Source organism: Sarcophilus harrisii, chromosome 1, assembly GCF_902635505.1.
Source record: "Sarcophilus harrisii chromosome 1, mSarHar1.11, whole genome shotgun sequence".
NCBI classification, from domain to species: Eukaryota; Metazoa; Chordata; class Mammalia; order Dasyuromorphia; family Dasyuridae; genus Sarcophilus; species Sarcophilus harrisii.
This window is the reverse complement of record NC_045426.1, coordinates 125,983,567-125,994,066: the sequence shown is the minus strand read 5'-3', so window position 1 is coordinate 125,994,066 and position 10,500 is coordinate 125,983,567. Positions and strand designations below refer to the sequence as shown.

Sequence of the window (10,500 nt, the reverse complement as noted above, 5' to 3'; positions counted from 1 at the left end):
TGACCACAGCCTTCTTTGGCAGGAATGAAAGTTCACTCCCCCAGCCTGCCAAGTATTCCAATTGCTCTGCTCATCTCTGCATTGTTAAAGGCATTGCTTTCTTCAGAAGGAAGCATTCTGCTCGATGCACCACATGTTAGACAGGGAAAATTTCCCTTCTCTTTTTAAAAAGAGATAAAAGGAAAATTTCCCAGACTCCATCTTTTCCCTGTTAGCTGCTAGCAAAGGCATAGGGATGTTGATAATTTATTCAGAGAGGGTGAATGACTTAGGTTGAGGATCTCATAAAATGCTTTTATTATCCCTCCTCTTCCTATTATCCCTCCTTTCTAGGCTTTCTTCCTTTACACTCTTCACCCCCCTTACCACCAGAGAAACCCGACTCTAGTTTGAATAGATGGGCATAATTATAAGTGTTGTGTGTCTGGTAGTGTGCACATATGGCAATGAAAATCTGTTTGTTCAGCCTGGCAGAAACCCAAGTGTAATGGAAAAAAGGAGAAAGAGTGATAGTCTGGTACAGTTGAGGGTGTTTAATAATGTATTCCATCTCTTTGTCTTTTTTTGTCATCTCACATTAGATTAGCCTTAGCTAGAACATTGAATGTTGAAGGGTTAAAACTTGACAGAAATCATCTTTATGGTAGTATTTTTCTTCAATCCTCCCCTTCAAATCTATATTTGCCACATCATTGATTATTTCCCACTACCTAAAAACTTCTCTTAACTCCTTCTGTCATGCAATTATACTGAAGGGTATTGGTTTTTAGTTTATTGGAATTTTGTGGGAAATAAACTTACTCAGAACCCAAATGCTTCTTTCTTGATATAAATTATGCAGCGAGAAGATTCATTAGCACCCTGCAGTATAAACAATGGAACTTGGTGTAGAAGAAATAGCATTGACTTAGAAGTCAAGAAACTTGGGTTCTAATCTTATTCCTGCCATTTAGCCTCCATGATCATCAGTTTCCTTTTCATTAAATAGAATTTGTCGTGAAGAACAAATGAGATAGAATAAGGAAAACACTTTGATAAATTGTAAAGAGCTGTGCAAAACATGAAGTAGTATCATTAGACCCTAAAATCAAATCCAAAAAGTGGCATCATACCTCCCCCTCAAAAAGCTTGCAATCCACTGGAGAGATATATCCAAAATTAAATATGATGTAAGGTAGAAAATGTTATCAGGGTAAAAAGGAAAGATTTTATCAAAGTGCTAATCAGAACATTTAAAGAGAGAGAAATTACTTTCAGCTCGACAGATTCAGGAATACTTGAAAAAGAAAGCAATTGTGTGCCTTTAGAGCAATATTCAAATGTGAGCTCTCATTACCATCCTCACCACTATCATGATCCTTATTGTTGTCCTAGCAAATGGATTACTACCAAAGAATCTCAGATTATTATGAAGACATAGAATATTCTCTAATCCATGTAATTAGAAGCATTGCTCACTTGAATATATACACATACATATACATATACATATATATTTACATATATACACAGAGAGAGCCATATAAAAAGCATATATGATAGATCTGCATTTGGACACAAAGTACATGGGTTTAAATAATAACTTTCTAGATGGCTAATCACTTAATCTTACTGGTTTCTTCATCTCAGTTTCTTTAGCTGTTTCTTCATCTGTTAATAAAAATAGTTTTACTGAATTATTTCTAATATCTCTTCTAGTTTTATGATCCTATGATCCAAGAAATGCTATACCTATATGCTTCCTATGGAAGAAAAACAAAAGGGCAAAGGGAGAAGAAGAAGAGAGATAGAAGGAAAAATAAGGAGGGATGAACTTGTTTACAAGCTTAAAAAGAGATAGAATTTTGCAATAATAAAAATATGCTAAAAAATGCATCTTTTCAAATTCCCCTCTTGTCAAATGAGTTCATTTTTTATAACTTCTATGGAGGTTGTTGAGCTATTGAAATGAACACTATTAAACCTAGCAAATCCTAGGGATCTGAGGAATTGATGGATTCCATCAGGTTAAGCCAATTAATGTAGAAAGAAGCCAAATATAAACATAAAGAAAACAAAAAAATCTAGAATGCAAATGCCATTATATGAACGAACCCATATTCAGATCAACCCCTATCCCTACCATGTCTCTGTGAGTTTTTCTTTCTTTCTTTGTTCGTCTTGCTCTGTGTTTCTCTCTGTCTCTAATTCTCCTCACATACATATAGTGACACTCAGAAGAATTATTTTGATCTTGAGTTAGTTCTGAATGTTTGCCAAGAACTCTGGGCTCCTTTGGTCCAGGGAGAGATCAGACTGTAGGGATCATATGAAATTACTGGCCTAGTGGATTTCTGATAGTTCTGCTTACTGTGTCAACTAAGGTCAAATGGTAATACAAATTGTTTTTTAATTTATTGATTGTTGTGGAGCAGTATCATATTCAAATAGATTCCTGTGGGCTGCATATTTTTATTTAGAAAACCACAAATTAAAATTATCTTTGTTGTGTTGTATTTTCATTTTTTGTATTAAATATTTCTCAGTTACATTTTAATTTGATTTGGACCGCACTGAGACTATTATGGCTGTAAGTGGCTCACATGTAGCCTATTAGCCTGAGCCTCTCTGTTCTAGATTTAGAAAACATCAATAATGTATGTGTCCCCTCAGAAAATGTAAAGCTTCTTGAGGACAGATACTGATGCACTTACTCTAACACCCACAGAGGCAGCGTGAGAGTACAGAGAGCTGTCAATGTAGCCAGGAAAAGTTGGATTCAAGGCCTGCCTTCAGATACTTACTAGCATGGCAAATAACTTAATCTTTCAGTGCTTAGACCAGGACATCTTAAACTTTTTCCACACATGGCCCCTTTTCACCCAAGAAATTTTTGCTTGAACCCAGACATACAGGTATATAAAACAGGTATACAAATCAAACATTTACTGAAAATAGATCAGTTTCACAACCCCCATATTCAGTGAGGGACTTCATGACCTATAATTTAGGAAGCTTTGCTCTAGGCAACTCTCTAATGCCTTAAATTACAGAGATGTTTACTGGCATTTCTAGTCTCCTCTGAAAGAGTAGTAACAATGGAATCACAGGTCCAGCCTCTATCGCCTCCTCTCAGCACAGTGCCTAGCTTGATATTGTTGCTGTTGGATCATGTAAAACTCTTCATGATCCGATGGATTTGTCCATGGAACTTTCTTGGTAAAGATATTGGAGTAGTTTAACATTTCCTTCTGCAATGTGTCCCCATTTTACAGATGAGGAACTGAGGGAAAAAGTTAAGTGACTTGTTCAGGATTATCTAACTAATAAGTGTCCAAAGTTATATTTGAACTCAGGTCTTCCTAACTCCCAGATTGGTGACTTATATTAGCTGCTTAATAAGTGGGAAATGCTTATTGAATGATCTCAAACTAAAATAGCTCAGCCTCCTTGTTTTATAAGATGGAATTTTCAAAATCTTCAGACCTGCAATTTATCTTGCCTTCCTCACAGAAGAATGCCTCACCAAACCTGCTCTTATCTGGGCAGTCCCAATCATGCTCCACTTTGCACCTTATTTATCTTCTCACCAGCTGTCCTTCCACTATGCATGTAACCTCCATGCCATACCCTCCTGTTTCTTTCTCCATTTCATGATGCATAATGAAATCACTGCTACCATTGCTATAGCACCATGCCTTTAACATTCTAACCTGTCGCTGAGAAGTACTTCGCAGCTGCATTGTCATCCTCATTAGCATTAAGTAAGCTCCTTGAGAGAAGAAGCTGTCTCTTCTTTTTAAATGTGTAGCATCAACTAGGCCATCAATTAATATTAAATATTTCCTTTGTATAGCGGTTTTGTCTTTCACCTAGAAAAAAGGAGCCTCAGGTATGAAATCTCCCTTTAGAAGGACAGCCCTCTACCCAGAAAAGGAGCATTTCAAGAAAGGATTTCCCAGAGAACAACTCTCAGAAAAGGTGACTATGGAAGAAAAGCTCATAAACTGGAATCAGAGAGGAACAAGAGAAGATGGTCAGCCATCATGGTCAGGAAGGACAAAAGGAATGATGGGAGATAAAGAAAGAAAGAAAAGTGAAGTATTAGCACAATTACCTTAGTCTCTAAAGATAAGGACAGAAATTTTAAATATAGACCAGGAATAAATAAGGTAGAAAGATGGAGGGATGAGAATGGCTATGGTTTCTCTCAAAAGGAACTTATATCTTATGCCCATACTGCCTAGGTTTTGTTTTTCAACCTTTTCTCCTTACACTTCTAAAAAATAAACATAGGATTTGATATATTAGGAAATCCCTTATGGCCTATATTCTGAAATCCTCTTTAGAGATATTGGCAGCTTTTCTGGGTTCATTCTCCCTGACCACATTGGATACTGAAATTATAATGTTTTGGGGAGATATCTATAAAAATTATTTTTTAAAAAATAAAATGAAAATTAAAGAGGAATCTTTCCCTTCTCCGTGAATGTATTATATGTGGGGTTTTCTCTTAGGAGTGAGAAAGCAGAGGCTCAGAATAATCACAGTATCAAAAAGTAGGTCTGGGTTTAAATTTAATTCTTTTTTGTCCCATACTTAACCACATTAGGAAACTCTCCCCAATTTCTATCATTGTAGAAGGCATGAAATGTAGCCACACCAAAAAAAAACAGATATCTGAGGAAAGAAAACAAACATAACATATTGCTTCAACAGTCTTGATATAAGTTAACTCTTGTAGGAATAATAGAGATACACTCATCAAGGAGAAAATTTCTAATACCCACATGTAACCATGCTCTTTTTGAGGTCCAGAGACTTCATAAGGAGTTGATTCACGCTCCTCAAATAACCAGATTTACCCAGAGGCACCAGAATTGAGGTTAGCTTAATAATCCACTGGCAACGCTGGCTCTTGCTTCTCCTTAAATGACCCAGCTGGGTCTGGACTCATCTTCCTGAGTTCAGATCTGATCACTTACTAGTGTGACCTTAAACAAGTTGTTTAGTCCAATTTGCCTCAGTTTCCTCATCTGTGAAGTGAGCTGGAGAAGGAAATGGCAAATGACTTCAGATCTTTGCCAAGAAAATCCCAAATGGGGTCACAAAAAAATTGAACATGACTGAAAAGTTCAAACAACAAACATAAATGCTGCCACCACATGGAAGGAATTATTCATAATGCAGCTTTTCCACAAGTTCCTGCTGATACAAGGTATCATTGTAGAAAGGTTAGATGCTCAGTTTATTCTCTTTATTATTCATAAGATCATAAATTTAATGAATTAGAAGCATTGTAGGATGGTTGGTTTAAAGACTGCAAAGAACCTTAGAGGTCATCTGGTCCTTATTATTTTAGAAGGGAGGACTAAAGCCCGGAGACATGAAGTGACTTACCAAAGTCCCAGGTAGGAAGTATCTGAGATAGAAGTTAACTCCAAAGTCTTCCCAGCTACAAAATCTGGCATATGGTCCACCTTGCCATGCTGCCTTTCTATCTATTCCAATCTACTTGCTTTTTATGTAAGACACTGAAGCCTAGAGACTGGCATGACCAAGGTCATACAAGGTAAAAAAAAAGGTCTTGAATTCAGGGCCTTCTGGTTCCAAATTCAAGATTCTTTTCACTGAACCACACTATTCAATATTTTCTATTTCAGTCCTTTCTTTTTATCCACATATCAGGACTCTATCTCACGTATTTGCCACATCCTATTTTTTATATGTATTTATTAACTTAATATTTAATAATAAATTTATTTTATACTTAAATATTTTTATGTTTATTCTCTCATGCAATTGGGGTTAAGTGACTTATTTGTAGTCACATAGCTTGTAAGTATCTGAAGTCTTATTTGAACTCAGCTCCTCCTAACTCCAGGCCCAGTGTTTTATCCATTGGATCACCTAGCTGCCCCCCAAAATGTTCAAGCATAGGCAAAATTTTGTAATTTTTATGCTGAATGTTTCTCACCTGATGTAGACCAAGATTATTTGCAGATTTATCGGTTGGTTCAATGTAACCTCAATTTTTGTTGATATTCAGTCATTTCTGACTCTGTATGACCACATTTGGGAATCTCTTAGCAAAGATAGGAATGATTTGTCATTTCCTTCTCCAGCTCATTTTACAAATGAGGAAACATGAGGCAAACGGGGTTAAATGACTTGACGAGGGTCTCACTAGTATCTGAGACTAGATTTGAACTCTTGAAAATAATTCTTCCTGATTCTAGGCCCAGCTTTATATCCATCGTGCCATGTAGCTGACCATATTTTCCCCTCAAGGTACAATATATTATCATTTTAATCACAAAATCTGAATTCTGTACAGAAAAGTAAACATTAATTAATGTAATTATAATTTTATTTAAACAAAATCAGTTGCACAGTTTACTTAATTCAAAAAGAGTCAGGACACGCAGTTTGTCAATTAAATGTCAGTGTATCTTTAAAAAGCCACAGGTTAATTCATAAAAATATGTAGTGATTTATTTAGATGATTATAAAGTGATTTCATTGTGGAATTTAGCATAACAGAAAAAAACATCCATAGAGATTTCTGATTTAAAGTCACCTTGGAAGACAATGGCTTTGGCTTCAGATAGGAATACCTCCTAGTACTTTATCAGTTGTTGTTGGATTTGTACTAATAATTTCAAGCGCTTGATAAGAATAGTTTTAAAGTCTTTCATTCATTCCTTCTCAAATCTTGTAACTTCCTTTCTAATAATTTTGGAAAAAGTCTCTTTCTCCTTAATGAACTTTGGCTTACTATTCTCTGACTTCATTTTTAGACTGCTGTATTTTATCTGGTTTGTTGGCAAAAAAAAAAAAAATTTGCTTCAGCTTCTTTTTTTTTTTTCTGCAAAGTAATCTAACCATCATCCCATTTCTGCTCACATTTTATTCAATGATCATATACACTTTTTACTGAGGCAACAAGATGAATATAATCACTAAGAAGTTATGAGCTTGTTCCTGATGTAACTGGCCTACCTTCTTTTCAATCTCAACAATCTGAGACAACGCAGAATGATCCTCAGAATTACCTAATATGGCACCACTTTTAAAGGCAGTTATGTTGGCTGAAATTTCTTTTCTGTAACAGACCAGGGCATGAAGTTTCCTAAGTTGCTGATTCAAATTCTCAAATTGCTGCTGCTTTTCCTCATGTTCTTTATGTAAGGGACATAAGGAAAAACATTCAGGGAATCTATGTAGATATAAATGGACACAAAAACATTAGAATAATGAGGCCTCTTAAGTGGTATCTCGGCTTTTTTGTCTGAAAACACAAAGATTTGGGGCCTTGATCCCTCTATTCTCACCCTTAATGTACCATAGATGAATAGATGAAAAAATAACTAAACATGCTATTCTTTTAAAATTAAATTTAATTTTTTTGTTGCACTTTAAGTTTCAAATGGTCTTACTCTCTCACTTCCCAACTCACACAAGAAAAGGCCATCATTTGATACAAATACATATGTATATATGTATATATTTGTAAATATATTATATATATGCAAAAGTATATGTAATTATATACAGAGATATAAAACCATACTTTCCATACCTTTATGCAATGGATATAATTCATTCATCCTGATTGACACTTTGTTGACAACATCAGCAACCTTGATCACCATCCTCAATCTTCCTGCTCCACTCAGAACCTGAGTATTAAATGCTTTAGATAATTCAGAACTCTCTAGGAACTGCCTTAACTCAGGATCTTTAAGCAACATTGAATGTTTTATGGTACACTGAAGATATCTCTCAAGGGATGCTCTCCTTTTTCTAGAAATTCAATGATTGATGAATCTTCTTTCCCAATTTTCACTTTGGTCATATACCTACTCTTCTCTGGAGTTGGAGGCACAATATAAACATCATGTAAGTGCTTTGCAGCTAGTTTGCTGTGCAATCCAATAAAGTTGCTAAATCTTCTTTTAATTGAAAATTCATTGTCATTGAACATGGATAGGGAAGTCTTTGTTGTTATTCTATATGTCACATATGCATTCATGCCATTACCAAAGGAAAAATAATAGGCAGAAATGTCGTGGATCACATTTTCTACCCACACTGTTGTGGTTTTAGCTGTCAAGCCAATGGCTTATATAGTTCTCTTATTGTTCTGATATTTTGTTCATCTTTTCTTTCCCAATCGCTTTTTCATTATGATTTCTTACCATTTCAGGTAATAATATTCTTCCCATTAGAGTTCATTTGAAGCTACCACTGAGTTCTATGGTGATTACCTTTTATTTTAAAACCTTAGCAATAATCTCTGCCCAAATCCATCATTCTTAATCAAATTGAAATGAAACATTGTCGTCTCATCTGCTCAGATCCTTCTCTTAGGGCTTTCTTTTATACCTCTTACCTGATTCCTACATCACTGCCAGCTTCAGCTCCCACCAATTCTTATAAGCTTCTGACTGTTTTACTTGCTCTGGGTCTGGATTAAGTATATTACATTTTCTTGATCCAGTATCCAGGACAGTGACAGATATTTGAAAGAAGGCAGAAGATATCACTAGCTAATGTGCTTTATTTAGGAAATGAGATAACAGGGATATAAGACATCTAAGGAAAAATGTTTAAGGAACATATATACATATATTAGAATAATGAGGTATCTTAAGTGGTATCTCAGCTTGTTTATCTGACAAGACAGAGTTTTAGACCCTTGATTCCTCCATTCTCAGTCTTAGGATGTACTAATAGAGGAAAAAATAACAACATGCTCTTCTTTTTTAAAAATTTTTTATTGCAATTGAAGTTCCAAACTGTTCTACTCCTTCCTTTCCCAATCTACACTAGTAAAGGCTACCATTTGATATAAATACCTACATATATACATATGTGCATATATTTGTAAATATATTTATACATATGTATATATGTGTAAATATATATAGATATAGTTGTAAAATTATACTTTAGATATCTTTATTTATCAGTTCTTTCTCTGGAGGTAAATATCATCTTCTTTCCAAGGACCTTTGTAGTTGATATAAATATTTATAAAACTCAAAATGCTTAGTAAGTTCACAATCATTCTTCAAACAATATTGCTGTTGCTGTATACTACATTCTCTTGGTTCTCTTCACTCTTTATAATTTCATATGCTTTCCATGTGTTTTTTCCTAAAATTAACCAGCTCATTTCTTTAGTATTCTTTTAATACTAGCATAGTATTATTTCATCACAATCATGTACCGCAACTTGTTTAGCTATTCTTTATTTGGTAGATATCACTGCAATTTCCAGTTCTTTGCCACTACAAAGAGAGGTGCTAGAAATATGTTATATATAGGCACTTTTCCTTTTTCCCTGAATACCTAGGAACCAGACCTAATAGTGGTATTGCTAGGTCTAAGGATAGTATAGGTTATCAATATGCTTCTAAAGACAAAGAAGTTAATGAGCATAAAGGAATGTTCATGAACAACACAATTTATTGAAAAGTATAAAGATACAGTTTTAAAAGGAAAAAAATGAAACTTTTTAAGTCAAATTAAGAAGTAGTATTATAACTGAAAAATAAATTGCGGGTAGGAGGAAGAACAAAGCAACAACAAGAAAGACTTCATTTGTTGACCCACAGAACTGAGATCAGAGAGTCTGAGATTAGGAAAGACCTTAAAAATAATTTCATATGAGTCTTTATTATTCAACAAATGAAGAAACAGAGGCTCAAAAAATTTAAATGACTTCACATTTCATACAAGCAGCAAGTGGCAGAGCCAGGATATAAATTTGGGTTCTCTGACTTAAACTCAGCACTTGTTCTACAATGCCAAACTATAAGAGACAGACAGTCTCTTCCTTACCCTGCATTGCCTTTATGTATACCTTGATACTAGTCTTATCTCTCCCTTAGAATCTCCACTTGCTTTTCTGTGACATAAGATTAGACTCAACAATCTATAAAAATCTCCTTAGGTTCTAATTTTTGTTCTCTGCCAAACTGCAACACTCACAGAACTGTCAAAATGTTTGTTCTAAGATCACCAATTTCTTTCCAAACATCTCCCTTTCCCATTTATGGTAACCCAGATGCTTCTTGAAATCAGACCTTAAATATGATATGGTCACTTCTCTGCTTCTATGTGTTTTAAGAAGAATTAAAAGGCAATTCTGCACACAATATGTTTCTAATTAACATTATTCTGAAATATTAAAAGCAAAGAGATATGGTCCCCCATCCATTCTTGACTCATATCTGAATGATAGAGAAATAATTTAATTTTTGTGTGCCACAGTTTTAATAACAATAAAGTAGAATTTGCAATATACACCTCTATCTGATATCCATCTTATAGGTTAAGTGTTGAGAGAGTGCTGCAGAAAGTCAAACAGTAGAAATTATTCCATGGAAGTCTTTTGAGAAGAAAGTGGCTTCTTGAGAATGCATTTGTCCATAGGTCCTCATGGTATTTTTATACTGCACATTCTTCTGGGAAGGATTGTACCCATTCCCAAGCAGAAATGATGCTCTCTGC

At 34.7% G+C, this 10,500-nt stretch overlaps 1 pseudogene; it reads right to left on the bottom strand.

The window, feature by feature from the left end:
* Positions 1–6,485: 6,485 nt before the first annotated feature.
* On the bottom strand, positions 6,486–9,835 carry LOC100916781 (annotated as a pseudogene).
* Positions 9,836–10,500: the final 665 nt, after the last annotated feature.